This window comes from Phacochoerus africanus, chromosome 6, assembly GCF_016906955.1.
Source record: "Phacochoerus africanus isolate WHEZ1 chromosome 6, ROS_Pafr_v1, whole genome shotgun sequence".
In the NCBI taxonomy this organism is placed as follows: Eukaryota; Metazoa; Chordata; class Mammalia; order Artiodactyla; family Suidae; genus Phacochoerus; species Phacochoerus africanus.
The window spans coordinates 99,714,511-99,736,984 of record NC_062549.1 but is presented as its reverse complement, the minus strand read 5'-3'; the positions used below and the strand labels follow the sequence as shown (position 1 = coordinate 99,736,984).

Genomic DNA, 22,474 nt, shown 5'->3' with positions numbered 1-22,474 from the left:
GTCCTCGGCTGCTTCGCCTCTGTCCCACTCCTTCTGGCAAAGAATGGCTTCCTTTGCGTGGGACAGAACATGTAGGATCACAGGGGAGACCGGTTCCTTTCAAGCCCTCTTCTTCTCGTGACGTAGTGGTGTGTGTCCGTCTACTAAAACGCATGAACCGTCACGACGGGTGGTGAACTGGATACTGACCTCTAGATAACAAAGGAGGCAGCAACATTATATAGTTTTTAGCTAGAGAAACCACAAATTTTTCAGTAATTGACGGGACAAAAGACCTTAGGTTTTGGGTGCTCAACTAGTGAGGAATCTAAACAGTTTCTTTTCAGGTAGTAAAGTATTATGGTTCATTTATGTAAGCTTCTCAGCCTGAATTCCCTGTCTCTGGTAATAAAGGTGTCTGTCCTTCTACCAGCTCAGGGCAACGCTGGATCCTTATCTCACTGAGCAAGGCCAGGATTGAACCTGTATCCTCATGGATACTAGTAGACTTCCTTTCAGCTGAGCCACAAGGGGAACTTCCGGGGGGGGGGTGCACCTTTTATGTGATAGATATATTTCCTGCTTTTGGGGACACAGGAGGGTCGGTGTCCCTCTTTCGTTGGCCATTTCTTAACTATAATTCAAAGTAATCAATATGCCATTCTGGCATGTTTTGGAGTGACACCCCCCCCAGTCCCAACAATGCCCTTAAAAGACTTACCAGAGAGCTCCTTCTTCCCCTTCCCCTACTCCTGCCCTGTTAAGGGGATCAGAGTATGCCCACTCCAAAATGTGGCTTGTTTTGAGGACTCAGAAGACTCAGGAAAAATAGCCAAGACATGTTAACAACCTAAATGTCCATTGACAGAGGAGTGGATCAAGAAGATGTGCTACATATACACATGGAATATTACTCAGCCATTAAAAGGAATGAAATACCGGCATTTTTAGCAACATGGATGGGCCTAGAAATTATCATGCTAAGTGAAGTCAGCCATACAATGAGACACCAACATCAATTGCTTTCTGAAAAAAGGACAAACTGAACTTCTTTACAGACCAGATACTGACTCACAGACATTGAAAAACTTATAATCTTCCGAGGAGACAGTTTGGGAGGTGGGGGGATGTGCTTGGGCTGTGGGATGGAAATCCTGTGAAATTGGATTGTTATGATCATTATACAACTACAGATGTGATAAATTCATTTGAGTAATAAAATTAAAAAAAAAAGGAAGACTCAGGAAAAACATTTTTCTCTCCCTTAACTGCTAAAAGAGTTTACATAAAGGGTCTGTATTAGAAAAGGAGATACTACCAGAGAAACTTTGTTTTAATGGCCACACCTGGAGCATATGGGCAGATTCCTGCCCGGGGATTGCATCAGAGATGCATCTCTGGGAAGGGCAATGCCTGATCTTTTAACCCACAGGCCGGGCCAGAGATTGAGCCAGCGTCGCCACAGAGACAAGGTGAGATCATTAATTCATTGAGCCTTATATTTTTATGAGGCCTCTGAATTGATGAAATTTGTCTCATGTTAATCTTTTTTATGCCAAATTAATTATTAGATTAGCGAGAGAACCTAGAAGTAAAAGAAGTATTTTTTTCCCTTCCATTACCCTTCCTCTTCCTTTCCTCCTTATTGAAGAGGTCCTGTTACAACCAAGCGAAACCCTCCACCCACCCACCCCCAAGTACAAAATTGAGCAGTTATTGATTAGGATGAATGAGTCACAGACTCAGTGTCTGAATTGTTTTACAGATACTATAATTGCCATCAGAGGTGGGGGAAAGCTAACAGAGGAATTCCTGTTGGGGCCCTGAGGCAAGTAATGAGACTAGTAATATCTATGACAACAGGGGTTCAGTCCACCGCCAGATCACCGCTCAAAGTGTTAAGAATCTGGCTGTTGCCATGAGCTGAGATGTGTGGAAAGTAACACAATCTCTTTTCTATCAAAGGAAATCTTTGTTACTCCATTTTGCTCTGGTTTCCCCAGAACCTTCTTCCTGCGAACCCCCTTCCCTCTTTTCCCAGTAACAATTTGTTTCAAATTAGCCAACAGAGAATGTGAGCCCTGACCTGACCATTGAAAAGGGGACAGGTACATCACCTGCCTTAGGGATAAATAGGGAAGGTCTTTGCTTCTTTACACAGGCCTTTTGAGCACCATCGCCCTTCTGCAGAAGTAAAGAACATCTCCCGGTGTTCATGTGTCTCATTTTTCAACACTGACAATCAGAGCCATGTCCCCAACAGATGTAGGTTGTATCTCTACACCGAGGTCATGATTACATCTGCTCAACTCTGACACCCTCTTCTAGGAGTTCAGGGTGGAGGTCGGGAATGAGGCACTTTGTGTTGTGGGGAAAACTGGTTCAACTGGTGCTCAGATATTTTCAGAATTAGATTTTAGCCCAATTATTGCGTCGTGACGGTTCATGCGTTTTAGTAGACGGACACACACCACTACGTCACGAGAAGAAGAGGGCTTGAAAGGAACCGGTCTCCCCTGTGATCCTACATGTTCTGTCCCACGCAAAGGAAGCCATTCTTTGCCAGAAGGAGTGGGACAGAGGCGAAGCAGCCGAGGACACCGCCCCAACGGGCGGGGGTGGGAGGAAGGAGCGAGGGCGACGTCACTTCCCCCAGCGGCCTGCGGCCCACCGGTTGGCGGGCTGGTCGGCCGTGGGAGGAGGGAGGCGCGGGCTCGGGCGGGGCCTGGGCTGGAGGGCCGTGCTGATTCCCCGTTGCCGTCGCGACAGGGCGTGTCCTATGTAGATGTGGCAGCGCAGGGGCTGCTGGTTCGTCATCTGCTGCCTAAAGACGAAGAGAGCTCCCGTGGCGTGGGAGCGAATGCAGGGCTGTTGCTTGAAACTGTGTATGTCAGCTGTGTGGAGGGGCCAGGAAGGCTCGGGGAGGTGCGGTGGGAAAGTGAGCATGTGTGTACAGGGTAAGGCGTATGAGGCTGTGGTTGGGCGAGGGCAGCTGCAACTCATACTTACCTGGCAGGGGAGATACCATGATCACGAAGGTGGTTTTCCCAGGGCGAGGCTTATCCATTGCACTCCGGATGTGCTGACCCCTGCGATTTCCCCAAATGTGGGAAACTCGACTGCATAATTTGTGGTAGTGGGGGACTGCGTTCGCGCTTTCCCCTGACTAATGCTGTTTAACGAGAGAAATGCGAAGGGGGGCTGCCGCCCGGGCATGGTTTATCCTGAAGCCTTTTCTTCCTGCTGTATTTTTTTGAGGGGGGGGGGGCTTTAAGCGGTCCTGGTTTTTCGATTGTGCTGCCAGCAACCGTAGGTGGTATGGGACGTGGTTTTCTTCTTCTTTATTCACTTTTTGGTTTTGTCCATGTTTTGAGGTGGTTGTACGTGCAAAGCGTTTGTAGGTGCGTGGGTTTGTTCGAACAAAGCTGGCTGTACATTTTGTGTAGAAAGAAATATCTTGCTACGCCAATAGATCTAGTATACATAAACTACAAAGCTTACTTTTCACTCTGATACCTGAGTCTGAACCAGATTATCCAGCGATTTTCACAGCAAAAAATGGAGAGGCACCAGTGTCCACTTTTTCATCTGCCTGTGCTGTGAGAGGTTACAACTAGCCATTTCTCCTACTGGTTTCCGGCCATCTAATCTTTTTTCAGGCTTCGTTTCTTGAGTGTCAGCCTCCTTCCAACCATTGCTAGAAAATCCCCTAGGTGCCACCCCACTCGTCTTTCCCACTCCCAGCAGCCTCTTCGTATATCTGCCTCCAGTCCCCTGTCCTCCTCCTCCCATCTTTTCTCTCAGGCCTTCTCTTATTACTTCCCTTCCTAGAAAACTAGCTTTCTTTCAGCCTCCAATTTGCACCTGACGTGCTTCAGTAGGCTGGTAAATTAGAAAGTTTAACATCCCTTCTCTTTTAAATGGCAGTCGGAATATACAAAACTTTTTTTTTTTTTTTCCGTCTTCAGTCAAAAGGACTTTTAGGGAGTTCCCGTCGTGGCGCACTGGTTAACGAATCCGACTAGGAACCATGAGGTTGCGGGTTCAATCCCTGGCCGTGCTCAGTGGGTTAAGGATCCGGCGTTGCCATGAGCTGTGGTGTAGGTTGCAGACGCGGCTCCGATCCCGCGTTGTTGTGGCTCTGGCGTAGGCCGGCGGTTACAGCTCCGATTTGACCCCTAGCTTGGGAACCTCCAAATGATGCGGGAGCCGCCCAAGAAATTGCAAAAAGACGAAGAAGAAAAAAAAAAAGGAATTTGAGTTTTTGTTTTTTCCCCTCTCTGAGCATATTGGATTACAGTTTAGAAGGAAACCAGTGTTTGCAGTCGTGGGCTTTGCAGCTGGGCAACCCGTTTCCCCAGGATACGTTCTTCTCTTCTTGCTTCGCTCTCCCTTCTGATCCACAAAGTCAGGGCCACTCAGAAAAGGCAGGGCTGTGGACAGAAGGACTATCGCTCCCTCATGGCTACCTCGGGGACTGTACTCACAGATCTGCTCGGCTCTGCAGGCCTCTGAGATCCAAGGGGGGTGCTGGCAGTGGGAATGGGGTGAGGAGGGGCCATACTTAAGGCTAGGACCAAAGAAAACCAACTGAAAAGCACAGGATGCCAATCGAATGTTTGGGTCATTGAAAGAATAGTAGTGCATCCTACTCGCCCTAGCAGCGGGAGGTTTCTTTGCTCAAATACAGAATATCTGAACCAAGACTGAGGTTACCTTTCAGTGCCTCACTGATGAGAAAACGGGTTTTTAGAGTCTTTAACCAATCTCCTTAGTCTCGAAATTGCCCACACTAGTATTCTCTGGATCCCTGTGGCCAGGGCCTGCTTGGATACTGGTTTCTGGGCCCACCAGACGTACCAAGCTTATTACCGAGACTTGGGTTGGGTCTGTGGCTAGGAGGCCAACCTTTGGGGGGAGCCTCCGTTCCAGTCCTGATGCCACGTGGACTTGCCTTCTGTTTGACCTTGGACCAACTCCTTCAATTTGCTGGGCCAATTTTGCAAGTGTCATGTGAAAATGATGATAAGTACCTCATGAAGGTGTTGTGTAGAATGAGATAACCTAACAATACACCTGGCATAGTATGCGGCTTATAATAAACATGTCCAGCTAGGAAACAAAGATAAGCTTGTACTTCGGGCTTTCGTAAGATTCAAAAAAAAAAAAAAAAAAAGTATTTGTGAATGCAACATCCACGCACAAAATAAATCAGTATTAAAGAATAAAAAAATTTAAGTGGAATTTACAGAACATAGACCCACCAAAGGGACTTCTTCACAGCAGCTTTGTTCATAAGAGTCCCCCAAGTGAAAACAATTCAAATGTCCAACAAGAGGTGAACAGATATAATTGTGACGTATTCAGCCCAAGGAATACGATGAAGTGAAACAAGTTCTTGATACCTGGCAACAATACGGATTAATCTCAAAAACATCCTGCTGAATGATGACAGCTACACACCGTGTGGTTCCAAGTATGTGAATTTCTAGAACAGGCAAAACTAATCCAAAGGGACAGAAACTAGATCACTGATGACCTGGCTCTGGCCGTGGTGGGGGATGGACAGGCAAAGGGGCACAAGAGGACATTTTTGGAGGAATGGACATGTTCTTTGTTTTCTTAAACAGCGTAATGGTGACATGTGTGTGTATTCATTTGTCGGAAGTCATCACACTTGAAATAGATGCATTTGATTATTTCCAAATTTTATCTTAAGAAATTTGATTTTTAAAGTAATGATCAGGAGTTCCTGCTGTGGCTCAGCAGTAACGAACCCAGCTAGTATCATGAGGATGAGGGTTCGATCCCTGGCCTCAATCAGTGGGTTAAGGATCCGGCATAGCCATGAACTGCACTGTAGGTCGAAGGCACTGCTCAGACCAGGCTACCAGGCGTTGCTGTGGCTGTGGCATAGGCCGGCAGCTGCAGCTCAGATTCGACCCCTAGCCTGGGGACCTCCATGTGCCGCCGGTACAGCCCTAAAAAGAAAAAAAGAAGAAAAGAATCCTTCCAAAGTTTAAGGCCTTAATTAAATTATCATCATCAACATCATTATTATTATGAGCCTTACAGGAGTCTTCTAGAAAAGCATCGCTCTTATAATAAACAATCTGATTGAAGATGCAACAATTCCTTCATTTTTTTTTTGTATTTTCCCTTCCATTAGATTCATGTACCATTAAACTGAATATTTTAAAAGAAAAATGGCATCTGTATGAGCTGAATTTTAGAAAAGGATACTTATGTATATTCTTCTTTCTGTAGATATAACAAATGATTCTATTAATCTTTACCTAATGTTCACAAAAACTTTTGAATTTCAGATGTTTCAAATTTTTACGTATTTGGATTTTCTGCATCATTTGAATTTTGTATAATAAGCATCTATACTTTTTGCAAAAAGTAGAATAACTTAAAACACATTTGAAGAAAAATATGTAAAGATGTTAACCGTAGTTAAAAAGGTGGTGGTGATATGAATGGCTGCCTTTTTTCTTCTTTATATATTTTTCAGATATTTAAATGTCAACAGTGAATGACCCGGAAGTGAAAGAACAGAAGAGTTCGAAAAGAGTTTGAAGAGGTATTGGGTAGGTGAGAGGAAAAGATAAAGGGGAGGAAAACCTGGTTCTGGGTAGGAATTGTGTTTAAGTTGGAGAATTAAGGGGGAGCAGCTGTTGGGATAAGAAGGATGTTTGGGAGACAGGAGGGTTATGAGAATATTTAGGACAGTTTTATGCCTGGTATATGACTCCTCCTTGGTGGTTTTTGCCCCAAAGAAATACAGATGTAAATTTCTCCCCTCCCCACCCCTGCTTTTTGGGGCCTCACCTGCTGCATATGGAAGTTCCCAGGCTAGGAGTCAAGTTGGAGCTGCTGCCCTACAACACAGCCACAACAACGCCAGATCTGAGCTGCATCCGTGGCCCACACACCACAGCTCACTGCAATGCTGGATTCTTAACCCACACCAGCAAGGGAAGGGATGGAACCCACAGCCTCATGGATACTAGCCGGGTTCTTAACCCGATGAACAACAACAGGAACTCCCAGACTTCAATTTACTGTCAAGCACTTTTACCATGTGCGTTTCTCTTTGATTAGGAGCATATCTTGCGGAGCCAGGCTGGATTTGGTTCAAATTCCTGCTTTCAAATCCCACTCACTGACTGAGTGACTGCACAGGTTATTCAACCTCTCAGTTTTCTCATATGTAAGATGAGGACAGCTATATGACATAGGCCTGTGGACAGGGTTACATGAGTCAACTCATGTAAAACTTGTCGACTCTGTGCCTGGGCACATGGCGCTTTGTATATGATCACTGAGCATAAGCTCATGTGTGAGGCCACAACCCTGGGTAAGGACTGCTTACAATGAAAACTGACTTTAAGTTCCTGATACGTTTCAGGGGCTGTGGACTCTCCTAGGGAGAGTAAAGTGATCCTCTCCGATAAGCAGTAATCCCCTGGGCTGGAAGATCTGTGAGTTGATGACCTCATCCGATCAGCTCATCAGAAGGGAAATAATGGTCCAATTCTTTCCTTCAAGAATGTCCCAATACAGAACTTATGGTTTAACAGTGGAAAACATTTCTTCACATGACACAAGACCCAGGATTTTAAGAGTGATAGATGTGAAACATTTAAATTCAAAATGAACTTTTAAGTATATATATAATATATATATATATATTATATATATATATATATAATATATATATATTATATATATATATATATTTATAATATATTTTATAGGAGTTCCCCTCATGGGTCAGCGGTGATAGACCCAACTAGGATCCGTGAAGACATGAACCATCCCTGGCCTTGCTCAGTGGGTTAAGGATCTGGCATTGCCATGAACTGTGGTGTGGGTGGCAGACCTGAGTTGGATCTGGCCTTGCTGTGGCTGTGGCCTAGGCCGGCAGCTGTAGCTGTGATTCGACCCCTAGCCTGGGAACCTCCATATGCCCCGTGTGGCCCTAAAAAGACAAATTAGATAGATAGGTAGATAGATGCTAGATAGATAGATATAGAGATACCTACCTGTATCTATATCTACACCTATCTATCTATAGCTAGTTAAGATATAGCTCTTAAGATATAGATATAATCAAAGTTACACGTGACCCGATACGGAAAAGAGGAGTCCCCTGATCCCATCCCACATTCCTTTTTTCCAGGGATAACCACCTTCGACTCATGTAACCAACGGTTTGGCTATGTATCTCCTTCTCTCTAAATAAATACTGTCACTCTTTCATCTCCCAGTTTCCCACTCCAGGACCTGTAGACCCGCCTGCGAAGGGACCAGAGGAGTTTGTGTGTGTTTCCCCGACCGCCAGTCATCTCCAAGGCAGAAGCCAAGACTTCCACTCACTTGCAAATCCGCTGGACAACCCACCTCAACGCTCTCAAGCGAACCAGCAGCAAAGGAAACTTGGCAGCAGCAGATGCCAGGCCAGCGGCTTTGTGAGCTGAGGAGGAACTGGGTTCTGCGGCGGATCAGGAAAGGGTGGGAGCGCTCCCGAATGATTAGCTGCGGCCGCCCAAACCCAGCGACTGCCCCCGCTGTGTGCTCGCCCCCTTGCCGGCCCTTTCCCCCTTCTTTGTCAGTCTCCGTTCTTTCCCTTCTCGGATCCTGTCGCCGGCCTCACACCTTTCTTTTCGCGCCTTCCAACGTGAGACCCTACGTAGACAGCTGTGTCACTGAGTCCGTTGTAACCGCCGAAAGTTCCAAAAGATAGAAAGATCGGAAGGGGGCTCCTTAGCACCAGGAAGGGACCATTTTAATTAGCTATGCAAGTCCATCACCATCCTCATCCGTATTTTTCTACCGAGCAGAAGGGGACGAACGTGTTTCCATCTGGTCACGTCCTGGGGCGTCTCCTCTGCGGAGCAGGACGAAGCGGAGACCCAGGGTCCGGACTCGAGCGGCTCCGGCGCGTCTCACCTTTGGCCCCGGAGGAGCCTGGCCGGCGGCAGAGGCTGGGCACCTAGGGGCGGGGAGGGGGGGTGGATCTCCTCAGACGCTGGAATCTGCTGCCCGGCCTCCTCTTCTGGCTGAGCTTGGGGGCGGGGCCGGGGTGGGGTGGGGGAGAAGGACGAGATTTCCTGGAGTCGAGGTTGCAGTCTTAGCCTAACGGCGGCTTTCGGGTCCAGTGGAGACTGAGGAGCGAGAAATTCTGAATAAAATCAATCCATTGATCCGGAAAAGGGTCAATTAAAATTAGGAACAAAACGGGGCACCGGAAGAAAACACAGTACTTCCAATTCAGGCCTCGGAGCACCACCCAACAGTGAAGAGGCCCTCACCCAGGCTGATCGGCGACGTCACAGCCGCTCCCACCACCTTTTTTACTCACAGGCACAGCCGTGCAGGCGCAAGAGGCGCGGTGTGAAGCCCCCTCGCGGTGCAGGATTCAGTGGGCACTGCCTGGGCCTTTTACCCCCCCGGGACCCAGGGTGACCCGACGAGGTGGGGCGCAGGCTCGGTGGCTTGCGCCCCTTGGCGGCGAGACCCGAGCCGCCAATGCCGGCGAGGGGAAGAGCCGCCCGGGCCCCCGGGCTCCATATGGCCCTCTGCCCGCCAAGTACGCGTGGACCGCGCTGCTGAGAGAGAAGCCAGGTTCCAGCACCACGATTCCTTCAAGAGTCGGGGGAAGAGCGCGGGGAACGCGGCTGCGAGGCGCCCAGCACGACGGGAGCCGGAGGGACCGGCCCGGGGGAAACGCGTGCCCCGCAGAGCTTCCCTGAGGGCGGGGGAGGCTGTTCAGTCGCAAGAGGAGGAAGGAGTGGGGTGCGGGAGCTGGAAGGCAAGTCCCATTTAGGGGGTTAAAAAGTCCCCCTCCGAATTAAACAGAAAGGTCCCACCGAGATTTGAACTCGGATCGCTGGATTCAGAGTCCAGAGTGCTCACCATTACACCATGGAACCTCCTCGAGAGCAGCGTCCTACGTGCGGCTAGAGACGGGTGAACACCTCTTTACTTACCATCCATCCTCCTCCCTGGTGATCCCGAGACATGTCTTCTCCCCATCCGTCAAGGCTTGACTACGGTTGACCTGCGTGGCAGCTCATCCCTCGTGCTTTCTCTCTGCTCCTCTGCTTCCACCGCCTTTTCTCCTTGCACTTGCATCTCAGAAAATGAGGTAGAGTGGAAAATGAGCTTTGGGCTTCCGGCCAGGGAAGAGCCCCTTCGGTCTCCATCGTAAACCACACGTTCTGTCTCTGTTTGCCAGTTTCCTGTGCTCGAAGTATACAATTTCTGCAAATAATCGTGTTAGCGTCCTTTTCTTCGCCTTCCCACGTTCCCCATTGCCCGGACAGGGCAGACGATTGTCAGGGCAGGATCGTTGGGGGCTCCTGGGTCCCTTGGCCACATAGCACAGGTGACACTCCAAAGCCACCACCACCTCCTACATGCAATACAGAAAGTGTGTCAGCCGTGGAGTGGGAATGGGAGGCAGGGGCGCTCTCCTTTTCTCCTTCACACACCTCTGATTGATTCGGGGCCGGGGAGGAGTGGTTTTTCTTAATAAATGTGTATGGTAAGATGTACGACACGAAGTGATCAACCATGTCCAACATTTCCACAGAACACTCAGACAAGCCAGACCGTAGTCAAATCTGTCGAGAGAAAGCAGAAGGACCAGAGAGACCCGGAGGCCCGAGCTCTGACAAGGAGCAGGGAGAGAAGCAAGTGAGGTGGGACCCTCGGTGGTCTGAAAGAAAGTCCTTGAGGGAAGAAAGGGCGTTGGGTCTGGGAGCCCGAGGTGAGAGGTGGGGAGGGAGTGGTGGTGGCGTGGAGGGTATGCTCCTGAGCAGAGACGAGTGGGGGCTTTCTTCTCAGGTGTGAATACATCCGGATTTTGCATCCGTGGGAATGGGAAGAAGCGCAAGAAGGAGCGGGAAGGCAAGAGAAGGCGCGAGGGAGGGGGCGGAAGCTCAAGTTCCTTTCATCCCTCTCCGCTCCTCCCTCCATCGCGCCCCCTCCCCTCGCCTCCTGCTTTGGCTCCTACTCCAGCTCTTTCCCTCCTTCCCCGCGCTGTGACGGGGCAGAAACAACGCTCCTCTCTCGGGATCCCTGCACGGGCCTCCCAGGAGGTCTCGCTGTGCTCCTCCCAAGCCCGCTTTCCCCGAGGGGTTTTCGCTTCCCGCCCTTTCCGCTCCCAGAATCGACCCCCCAGAACACAGCCTGCCTCCCGGGGGCGCGCAGACGGTGCTCTGCAGGTCTTTCGGTTGCCCGCCCCCACGGGATGCTGAGCAGTCAGTGCACTAGAATGAAAGCTGTTCAGAAAGAATTTCTCACTTGGATAGCGCTTCCTTATTTCCATTCTCAAAGGTCTTCATGGGACTAAGGGCTAAAGACGACCATGTATGAATCCGACAAGGCCGAAGAGAGTCCTGGTGCGTGCCCGGCCCTGTTTCGGGTGTGGGGACCCAAGGGCAACCGTACCCTCGACCTCTGCCCTCGTGGAGGTCGCGTGATGGACACGGGAAACGAAGCGCCAGGCCGTAGGCCTCTCGGAAAAGAGGGCAAACTGTCAGCACGGGGCGGGGCGGGGGAGGGTGACAGACGAGGAAATGGGAAGAGCCTCCGTGGGAGCCCAGCGGGTGTTCAGCTCCCGCTGGATCCCAGCGGATTCGTGCCTGGAAGGTCCGGGCCCCGGGTGTCTCCGAGGGCGCAGGAATCTGCTTCTGGGGCGGGTGAGGGGCGAAGTGGAGTGAGACCATTCTGACGCCCTTTTCGTTTCGGGGGCACCGGGCTCCTGTGGCTGCGAAGCCGGGCAGTGGGGAGGGCAGGGGTGCGGGGGAGGCGACACGAGGGTCCTCTGGTGGAGGGAGGCCGAGAGACCTAAACAAGGGCGTCTCGGGAGCCCCGCAGTCTCCTTGACTAAAAGATCGCTGGGGCTCCCAGGGTTATTTCCCACTTTCTCATTAAAAAAAAAGAAAGAAAGGAAGGAAGGGAGAAAAAGAAAGAAAAGAAAGAAAGGAAGAAAGAGAGAGAGAGAGAGAGAGAAAGAAAGAAAGAAAGAAAGAAAGAAAGAAAGAAAGAAAGAAAGAAAGAAAGAAAGAAAGAAAGAAAGAAAGAAAGAAAGAAAGAAAGAAAGAGAGAGAGAGAGAGAAAGAAAGAGAGAAAGAAAGAAAGAAAAAAAGAAAAAGTTGGTGGCTGGCATACAGGTGCCAGGATTAACGGTTTTCCTGGATACGGCGTTACATATCCGCGCACGCCGTGTTTCCGTAGTGTAGTGGTTATCACGTTCGCCTCACACGCGAAAGGTCCCCGGTTCGAAACCGGGCGGAAACAGCCCCCTCTTTTCACGAACTTGACATTCCTCTTGAAAAAACCAAATAGGGGAGAAAGGCGTGGGGGGTCAGGCGGCTGGCACAATGGCATCTGCCAAGGGCAACAGGTTAAGACTTTCCTTGCCGCTTGAACTAGCCGTCCTTTCTCTGCTCTCAGGCACGTTGGAGCTCAGGCCGCCGCAACCAGTTAATCCCAGGGGGCACACAAAGGGCAAGGCTGACTTCGGGGTGTTTTACTTTTAGACATCCCCTCGCCTGCTAATAACCAAGCATCTAAATCTCCTCCACACGCTGGCACATAGTATGTCTCTGAAAAACCAAGAAGGTCATCCCTGTGAAGCGCGCTTGGCTTTTTTGGTGGTGATCTATCTGCCGTGGAGGACTAGGTCCAACTTCATCCAACTCTTGAACCTTGGGCAGCCATGACGATTGTTAGCTCCTGGCAGACAATCCTTGTCTGCACATGCTTCTAGCACGAGCTTTGACTCTACTCTCTTGGACTCCCCTGAGACGTTACAAGAAAAGTCCAGCTATGTACCAGTGACCTGTGTGTTTGTCTGTGGGGTCGTTTTAAGAAATCAAAGGGAGGAAACATAATTTCTCCGGAAGCTGTAGAAGATTCCTCTTTCAGCTGTGATGGAGTGTTTGCAGCAGACCGGCAGTGACCCTGGAAGCAACTAAATAAAGTCTGGATCAAAGGAAGTATGGTTGAAATCTTCGTGGAAATACCAATACAGCGAGACCCACAGGGTCAGCTCCAGCGAGAGAGGAGCTCGTTGGAATGACACGAACATCTAGTTTACATCAGAGTCTTTAGCCCAGATTTTGCACACTACACAAAGGTGAAAAAATATATGTCGAAATACATGTAAAACCAAGATTTAGAACAACAATGCTCTGGCTGTGGCATATGCCACGGATGGGGCCCTCAAAAGAAAAAAAAAATACTAATCTATTATATTTTGATGTTAAAAAGGTAAATGTAAAAAGTATACAGTAAGACATGCTAACCGATATAAAGGTATCAGCCCTGGTAACTGTCAGCCGGGTGAATGGCTAGACCATTTCCATCAACCCAGGAAGTTTCCATCAAAACATCTCAGGGCCAACCATTCTTCTATGCTGATGCTTCAGGAAAATGAGGTCACACAGGACTATCCAATAGGTATATTAAAATAGATAAAAATTCAAAAACATTTGATGGGCATATTCGGCTGAACCTACTATTTGGGGTTCGGGGGGGGGGGAAGAGGTTGCTGCCCGCATTACTGCCTTATCTATAGATGGTTGTTTTTACCGTGGAGTACTTATTAATCAAGTATAGGGTTCGTATGTCACTACCAGCATAGGGTTTGTAATCTTGTGTATCACTTCTCTTGTTGATGGACGTGTGGGTTTCATCCAGTTTTTGGCCAGTGTGAATGCTGTTGCCACGAACAGGTTTTGGGGAAGTCTTTATAGACTTGGGAAGTTAATAGAAGTGACATAACCAGGTAACAAGTAGGTTTATTTTAAAATTTGGGAGGAACTGCCAATCATCAGGGAAGTGGGTTGTGCTAAATTACGGTACCATCGGTATCCCACAGGGATATACACACTCAGATGGGGTGTATATCTATTTTTATCCTTATTTTTACTTTTTTAAGCCTGCACGTGGGGCAATGGAGTTCCCGGGCTAGGGGAAGAATCAGAGCTGCCGCTGCAGGCCTGCACCGAAGCCACAGCAACGCCAGGGCCGAGCTGCACTCCCGACCTACACCGCAGCTGGAGGCAACAGGGGATCCCTAACCCACCGAGCGAGGCCAGGGCTTGAACCCGTGTCCTCATAGACGCCGGCTGTGTTCTTAACCCCTGAGCCACAATGGGAACTCCTACTTTATTTATTTATTTTTTTTTATTTTCCCACTGTACAGCAAGGGGGTCAGGTTATCCTTACATGTATACATTACAATTACATTTTCCCCCCACCCTTTCTTCTGTTGCAACATGAGTATCTAGACAAAGTTCTCAATGCTATTCAGCAGGATCTCCTTGTAAATCTATTCTAAGTTGTGTCTGATAAGCCCAAGCTCCCGATCCCTCCCACTCCCTCCCCCTCCCATCAGGCAGCCACAAGTCTCTTCTCCAAGTCCATGATTTTCTTTTCTGAGGAGATGTTCATTTGTGCTGGATATTAGATTCCAGTTATAAGTGATATCATATGGTATTTGTCTTTGTCTTTCTGGCTCATTTCACGCAGTATGAGGTTCTCTAGCTCCATCCATGTTGCTGCAAATGGCATTATGTCATTCTTTTTTTATGGCTGAGTAGTATTCCATTGTGTATGTATACCACCTCTTCCGAATCCAATCCTCTGTCGATGGACATTTGGGTTGTTTCCATGTCTTGGCTATTGTGAATAGTGCTGCAATGAACATGCGGGTGCACGTGTCTCTTTTGAGTAGAGTTTTGTCCGGATGGATGCCCAAGAGTGGGATTGTGGGGTCATATGGAAGTTCTATGTATAGATTTCTAAGGTATCTCCAGACTGTTCTCCATAGTGGTTGTACCAGTTTACATTCCCACCAACAGTGTAGGAGGGGGAACTCCTACTTTATTAGTAGTATTACTACTCTTCTTCCTCCTCCTCCTCCTCCTCCTCCTCCTCCTCCTCTCTGTTTCTGGTGTTTCGTCTTAATTTTGTCCCGAATGGGGCCGAGTGGACGTGGCCACAGGCTTCTGTCAATGTCTTTAAATCAGCCCGGGCAGGACCTGCCCAAAAGAAAGCCAAGAGACTCCCTTTCGGCGAGAGGACCCCAAAGAAGTGCTGTGGCGGGCGAGCGAGAGCGCTTGCAAGGAAGGAGCGCGTTGGTCGGGTGTATCGGAGAAGAGGGGAGGGCTGAGAGCGCGGGTCTGATCCGCCTTGGGTGGATTCCAAGCATCGATCGTTTCGGAGACCACTGACCGACGGCTCCATGCAAAGGGCCACCGACGTCGGCAAAGCCGGGAGGGACGGCGTCCACACTGATGGGCACCAGAGTCGCCTGAGGCTCAGCGCACCTAACCCCTGCCCGCCCCGCCCCGCTCCGCCTCGCCCCTGTGGCTCTGAAACTGGGGAGTCGGGGGATGGGGGTGCGGGCACGGGGAGCGGCGACCCCCGAGGGTCCTCTGTTGGAGGGAGGCGACGAGACCTGAGCAAGGGCTCCTCGGGAGCTGCAGTCTCCTTGCCTAAGAGATCACTGGGGCTCCAGGGTTGTTCTCCGCTTGAAATGCTGGCCACTAAAACAGAAATGAGTCGTAAGTTGGTGGTCAGCATACAGGTGCCGGGACTACGGGTTTTCCTGGCGATGGCGTCAAGGCCCGCGCACGCCCTGTTTCCGTAGTGTAGTGGTTATCACGTTCGCCTCACACGCGAAAGGTCCCCGGTTCGAGACCGGGCGGGAACAGGAGACGTTTTTTTTTATGGAAATTTACATGCCTCTTGACAAAACCAAAAGGGGCGAAAGGCAGCTGGCACAACTGCATCTTCCGTCCGCAACAAAGCAGGACTTGTGTGACCGCCTGAAAGCCCACTCAGCCCCAGGAAGCACCCCTTCTTTCGCCGCTCCGAGTCGCACTGGAGCTCAGGTCGTAACCGGTTACTCTCAGGGGGCAAACAGAGGGCAAGGCTGACTTCGGGTTACCTTTGTTTTTGGGAAGCCCCTCGCCTCCTAACCAGAGACCTAAATCTCCTCCACACGCTGGCACATACTATGTCTCTGAACACCATGAAGGTCATATCCTTGCGAAGCACACGTGGCTTTCCCTCCCCCCAACACACCTGCCCATCTGCCGAACACGTCGATTTCCAGGACAGAACGAAAGAGACCGAACCCAGCTCTCCACCGGGGACTCGACCCAAACAACTCCACGGCTTGAGCTGGTCGCGGAGGAAAAGGACCCCGTACCTGTGCCTGTTATCAGGAGAGCCCTTGGAGTGGGTCTGGAAGATCTGGCAGGAGAGCAATCGGCTCCCGTCCCCCGCTGAGAGCCAAGTCGGCCCCAGAGTCCGGAGGAGCCCGAGGGTCGGAAAGGGCTCCGCTGTTCTTGGCTCCGCTGCCCAGAAGAGCTCAGGCTAGACCAGGGTGGAGCCCAGCCGGCTGACCTCGTGGCCTGGCCTCGGAGCCCGACGCGAAGCCCAGGCCAGGAGAAGGGAAGGGCGATGCGCAGCCAGGCGAGGGCCGAGCGCCTCGCCGCCTGCATTCCGCTCTGGGACGCTGGGAAACCCCATTTCTGTTCTCGGCAGCTGCAGCACTGAATCGCTACTCTCATGCCTTTCAGTGGCATCGGCGAAGACGAGCGCCGCGTAGTTCCCTGGTGGTCTAGTGGCTAGGATTCGGCGCTTTCACCGCCGCGGCCCGGGTTCGATTCCCGGTCAGGGAAACTTCGGGACCTCGTGCTCCTTTCCGCCCAAGTGGGCGTGCCCTTTTGCCGCAAGGTCCAGCGGCAAGCCGAGCTTCGGCACTCGGTAGTCTGCACACACAGAAAGCTTTTCTTGCTGAGGAAGCCCCTCTCGCCCCTCTTATTACATTGTGTGCACCCAACCAAAGCCGACATGCAATTTACAAAGAAAAGGGAAGCCGAGTGTGTGTTTGGGACCACTGGCATGCCCCCATGCGCCAGTCCATAAGCTGCTTTGGCAGGAAGCAATCCGGAGTCCTGCAGGCAGGTCTTCCCTGGACTTCATTCAAGAGGTCACCACCGAAAACAATCCCAATTATTGGAAGACGTTCTAAACATCTTGGACGTTTACCTGTTGGACATATGCCATAGGGTGCCTCTGGGAAACGTCCACATCGTCCTTCTATGGTAGCTCCCACTTTGTTGAGTCAGTAGGACACCACCCCCCTTGTTAGAGCTCAGATAGACGCCTAGAAACTTTGTTGTGGGAGCAAGACCATGAAGAAAAAGGTGCCTTCCTTGAGGTGGAAAAGGGAATTCCCATGGAAACATACAAATTGGCACACCCATCGAAGGAAAACTAAAAACAGGAAGCGACGCCTCTAGCTTCTGGCAAAGGTGGAGGCACAGAAATGCCTAAATCTCACCCTTCCCCTTCTCCCTGCCCCCAAAGAACCAACAGACAAACAGGCCCTAGACATGAAACACGGGGTTTCAAGACACTGGAAATCAGGCAGCAAAGGACAGCAGTCTCTAGACGTGAGCTACGAGCCAGGGGAGCCTTGTCATCGGGCCTAGCTTAGTGCTGTCCGAAAGTTTCCCGGCTGGTGTGAGGAGGGCACCTGAGGCCCCCTCCTTGCATTGTGCAGATGAAGCTGAGAGGTGGTGGAGAGCAAGGCAGCTAGGGGTCACTCGACCAAGACCCAGTGAAATGTTATGTGAGAGGCAGAGAGACAGAGAGAGAGAGAGCTCAGGCTATCCAGGGATAGGAAAGGCTCTCCCTCAAGTACTTAGCAGAGTGATGATCGGGGGTTTGTCTGATGTCAAGGAAAGAACTTTTTGAGAAGATCATGGAACAGTGCCTGGTGCTCACACGGAACAGGCAACTGCACTTGCTCCCCTCGGCCAGACTGGACCACACCTAACTCCTCGGCCTTTGGGAAGAACGCTCAGGAAGCTCTTGTCTCGGGGGTGGGACTGATCAGCCCTAGACCGACCTACCTGAAATATCGTAAAGCAAGATCCAAAGAGATCAAACTGCTCACAAGGCGCTTAGCTGTACCCCAGAACAGGACTCAAGAAAACTGGTAGGAAGGCCAAAATAGCCAGTGCCCGAGAAGGGAAACTTTGACACTCCTAAGGAGGCGTGTATTCCACCGATCAAAACCGAGGCAGAACTGACTTCAGTTACTTAGAGATGGAAACTATAACCTCCACACAATACATTCACCGGATTTAACGACCAGCAGACTAGAATTCGCCGGGGGCGGGGTGGGGGTGGGGATTAGGGACCGTGAAGCCTTGGACAACTGGCAACACGCAAAATGAAACGACAGACAAACAAATGTTTACCATGAGCACAGTGTCACTGAATGCGAGGGCGAGGTTAAAAGACCTGATACGCAGGTGCTTGATGTCCCTGAAAATACCCAAGGAGAAGCAACAAGTTTTGGAGAAACAATGTCAGAAAATTCCTGTCATAATACAGATAATGAAGACAAAGACTGTAAACCCGTCGATCCAAGGAGACAGATGAACAAAATGAAACTGCTCAGATCCACTGAAAACGAATACAGATCTCCAAAGGGGCCAGAGGAAAAAGACCGGGTACAGACGGAGAGAAAAATTACCCGTGTGAGATTTCTCTTCAGAAGTAGTGGAGGCGAGAAGACACGGGGAAGACAGGGGAGCGACCTCCTGAGAGGACGCAAGGGTGGAAAAGCCAAGGTGGAAATCTATGACTCCTCCCCAGCCGCCCAAGTCTTTCCAAAATGAGGGGGAATAATGACATCCACAGACATACAAATGCTAAGGAAGGCCGCAGCGGCAGGGCAGACCCGTGCTACGAGAAGTGTGAAAGGAGTCCTCCAGGAGGAACACCGCTGGCGCCAGACGGAAGTCTGGATGCACACAAAGGAGTGAAGGCAAACAGAGATGGCATCTGCATGGGGAAAATCGGAGATTTGCCTTAAGATTCAAATCTCTTTAGCGACGAGATGGGACAGATGTTTCGAAAGTAGTGAGGATGGACCGTGGGGCTTGTAAGATGACAGGCGACGTGAAAAATGCACACTAACAGCAGCAATAAAGGCAGGGGAGAAGGGTGGAGACAGTTGTTAGTGGCGCTCTTTCAAGACACCCTGGGCTCCAGCGCGCTGTTCCTCAAAGAGCTTGGCTGAGGCTGCAGACACAGGGGACAGGAGGTCAGGAGGGAAGGAGCCTTTTCCGGCCTTTAGGGGAGCGTGTGTGTGTGTGTGCCAGGGGAAAGACGCGCGCGGCGTTCCCCTTTTAAAAGGGTAGGCCGAAGCGTCCCTGGGTGGGCTCGAACCACCAACCTTTCGGTTAACAGCCGAACGCGCTAACCGATTGCGCCACAGAGACTCGCCTGAGACAGCTTCCCGTCAGCCCCTCAGAGAGCAAGGCCTCGTTCGTCGCCAGGCGGAGCCGCTCCCCCTTCGCAGGACAGCGGCCGAGGCTCCAAAGCCTCGGAAAACCGGACAGGTGGAGCGCACGCCGTGCGTTGGTCCCGTGGCGAAGCCGTTTGTTGCGTGATTCCGAAGGCAGAAGGGAAGCCGACCGGCCCCGCCGCGCCCTGTGCCACACCCGCCGCTAACGCCAGCGCCCCGGAGACGTCTGCTCGGATCCCCGCGACGCCCCGGGCCCGAGTTGAGCCAGGACTCAAGGGACCCGAACGCCGGGTTTGGCCCGGTGCTGGCCCCTCGTTTGCCCCGCCTTCACCCGACAGTCTGCGCCGCGCCGCGGGCGCGGCCCTCCCTCGGCTCGGCCGCGGGGCGGGAGCCGGACCCAGGGGGTGGACAGGGTTGGGCAAAGCGAGGAAGAGCGAAGAGGCGAGAAGGAAGCTGGCGAGGCGGAACGAGGACGAGGAGACGTTCCAGGAGGCCTGTGGAGAGGCACGCGCCCGATTTGGGAGGATGAGAATTGGCTTTTTTTTTTTTTTTTTTTTTCAGTCATGTATTAAAAAAGACTGAGGCTGAGAGGAAGAGAGGGGAAACTGGTAGGCGGACACGACGAAGTAAAGAATAGAAATCCCTGCATTCTCCACAGCCGGTGAAGCACAGCACGGATGCGCTTGACGCCAAGCACAAAGATCAAGGCCCCGTGCCGACGCGAGGCCCTGTGGCGCGCCGTGATCGTATAGTGGTTAGTACTCTGCGTTGTGGCCGCAGCAACCTCGGTTCGACTCCGAGTCACGGCACTCTGGCCGGGCGTGTTCCCTGCGCCTTTCCTCCGCTTTCGAAAGCGGAAGAAGGGGCCCTTGCCTCCCATTTTTCTTACACCTGCCTGGGCTGCGCCCCTTACCTGGGGTCCCCAGGGTAGTGCCTGCTCCCTCCTGCCACCAAGTGCGCTTGGCCCAGGAGAAGAGAGGCCGACGCAATGGTGCACCAAGCTCACGAGGAAAATGTGAACGTCCTGCCACCAAGTGCGGTTGGCCCAGGAGAAGAGAGGCCGACGCAATGGTGCACCAAGCTCACGAGGAAAATGTGAACGCCCTGCACGTCTCACTCACCAGTACCTAAGGAGGTGCCTATTCTAAGTGAGCCTGGGGTGTAGCTCTAACTAAGGAAATGATCTTGGTCATATGCGTTTTGGTTTGGGCTTTTGCTGAAAGTCATTCCAACGTCACTGAGGCTTCTTCCCCACCCCCGCCTCCCACCTGCCCACGCAAAGAGAGACCAGCTTTTAAAGAGTTTACAATGCACTCCAAACCGATGACGGCCTCCGACGGGTTCTCCCACATCTGACCGTCAATTTTTACCCAAAAAGGACTTGGAAAGAGGTAGTCACAGAACAAAATGCACCAGTCATCAACGGGCAGCTCTTTTGCGTATTCACACGTGTAATCATCACCAGGATCACGACGTGGACAACGGTTATCAACCATGTATGCGTGGTACACTTTGATACAGGGATGAAAGAAACCCCTTGATACACTTTCCCCTTGCCCAGGAATGCCTATCCACCCCCTGCTACTTTAAACTATTCTGATGTCTACCCCACAGATGAGGCTTGTCCTCTCTTCCAAGTCTCATGACTGAAGAGACACTCTTACTCCTATCTCGCTATTTCCAACCAGCCGAGGTAACCACGAGGAGGGAAATCGCAGAGGTCAGCACGGCCCCCAGAGCACCTTCAAGAGCACGATCTCTCTCCTGCGGAGGAACTACCAGCACATACCCCGCAGGCCACCGTCTTTCACTCAGGGTTACCATCCTCCCCTCCACCCATACCACACCACTCTCGGCAAAGGAATTCGACCCGAGGCCTCCCGACGCCCTGCCCCGCCTCGCCCCTCTTCCGCCCGCTCAGGCGAACACGCTCCGCCGGCCCAGCCCGCCAGACTGACCGCCTTTCAGCAGCGACTCCAGAACCACAGACTCACAGCCACTGAGCTGTCTCATCTGCTGCTTCCTCTGCAGGCTTGGTCCACACCTCTGCGCTGGCTCCCTCTCCTCCTGCCTTACGGTGAGCAGAACCATTTACCCTAACGGGTCTTCTGAGCGAGTGTCCAAGGCAAAAGGGAAGACGCGGCCAAGGGCTGGTAGAGACCACGCGCAATCAAAACAACAGCGGTTGCAGAAGTAAGCTCATTTGCATGGATCACCATCCATCGTTCTGGTACTGATTTTCACACACACACCCCCCCCACACACACACACCCCTTCTGATTATGGTGCCCAGAGACGTTTTCCACTAGGGTAGTAAGATGAATTGGAAAGTCAAGTTACTCAGGGAAATGGATGCGAATGAAAGAGAATATTCCATAAGCATCTTCATAGTCTGCCCTGGCTCTACTGACCAATGCGTGGATATGGCAAAGGCCTGGGGGGCTGGGCAGGTGGGCTGATGCTGTGCCTGTCATTGAATCTGCCCCTGCCGCTGCTCTGAGTGACACCCCGAGCCTGGGTCTCTGTCTCTGGGAGAGAGGCCTCCGGTCCCAGCTGCACCGCTGGGGCCAACCCTATGACCCTGTTTCCTCCTCCTGGGAAGCCCACCGGGGTCTCCCTGGATCACAAAGCTAGCTATCTGAGTGAAATGAACGAAAGTTATAAGGAAATATTCTTGATGTTTGTACTCGTCAGGGAAGGAGGCATTAATGCTGTAAGCAGATGTCCCCACACATCCTCCAGTACAAAGCAATGCGCACGCCAAGGACTGACACAAATGTGGAGCACTGGCATCAGTAGCAGTTGGTCTGAAATCATTCTAGAGTCCTGTTGGCAATTTCTAATAAAGCAAATCTTGTAACTACTCCATGGCCCAGCAGTTGCAGTACTTCGATGACAGCACAAGTACGCACGAAGCCTGGTACAAGATGTTGGCCAAGACACCACAAATATTCACAAGACACCAATCAACACCACAATCAGTCCAATTACACCGTAGTTAGGAGGTGACATGCACAGCACTATGAAGATGCTTAATGAACAAATGCGGCCCGAAACAAAAGTCAACTACCAAAAAAAAAAAAAAAAAAAAGACACTCATTCCTTTGACTATTAAGAGCAGGTGACAAGGAACTA

At 51.1% G+C, this 22,474-nt stretch overlaps 7 non-coding genes across 7 annotated transcripts; 5 read left to right on the top strand and 2 right to left on the bottom strand.

Annotated features, from left to right (window-relative positions):
- Window positions 1-2,980: 2,980 nt before the first annotated feature.
- LOC125130181 (U1 spliceosomal RNA) lies at window positions 2,981-3,144 on the top strand. The gene has a single exon (XR_007135680.1). It is a non-coding gene; the product is annotated as a U1 spliceosomal RNA (small nuclear RNA).
- A 6,704-nt stretch (window positions 3,145-9,848) lies between these two features.
- Window positions 9,849-9,920, bottom strand: TRNAQ-CUG (transfer RNA glutamine (anticodon CUG)). Its single transcript has one exon. It is a non-coding gene; the product is annotated as a tRNA-Gln (tRNA).
- Window positions 9,921-12,221: 2,301 nt separating this feature from the next.
- Window positions 12,222-12,294, top strand: TRNAV-CAC (transfer RNA valine (anticodon CAC)). The gene has a single exon. It is a non-coding gene; the product is annotated as a tRNA-Val (tRNA).
- A 3,351-nt stretch (window positions 12,295-15,645) lies between these two features.
- On the top strand, window positions 15,646-15,718 carry TRNAV-CAC (transfer RNA valine (anticodon CAC)). Its single transcript has one exon. It is a non-coding gene; the product is annotated as a tRNA-Val (tRNA).
- A 904-nt stretch (window positions 15,719-16,622) lies between these two features.
- TRNAE-UUC (transfer RNA glutamic acid (anticodon UUC)) lies at window positions 16,623-16,694 on the top strand. Its single transcript has one exon. It is a non-coding gene; the product is annotated as a tRNA-Glu (tRNA).
- Window positions 16,695-19,239: 2,545 nt separating this feature from the next.
- TRNAN-GUU (transfer RNA asparagine (anticodon GUU)) lies at window positions 19,240-19,313 on the bottom strand. Its single transcript has one exon. It is a non-coding gene; the product is annotated as a tRNA-Asn (tRNA).
- A 763-nt stretch (window positions 19,314-20,076) lies between these two features.
- TRNAH-GUG (transfer RNA histidin (anticodon GUG)) lies at window positions 20,077-20,148 on the top strand. Its single transcript has one exon. It is a non-coding gene; the product is annotated as a tRNA-His (tRNA).
- Window positions 20,149-22,474: the final 2,326 nt, after the last annotated feature.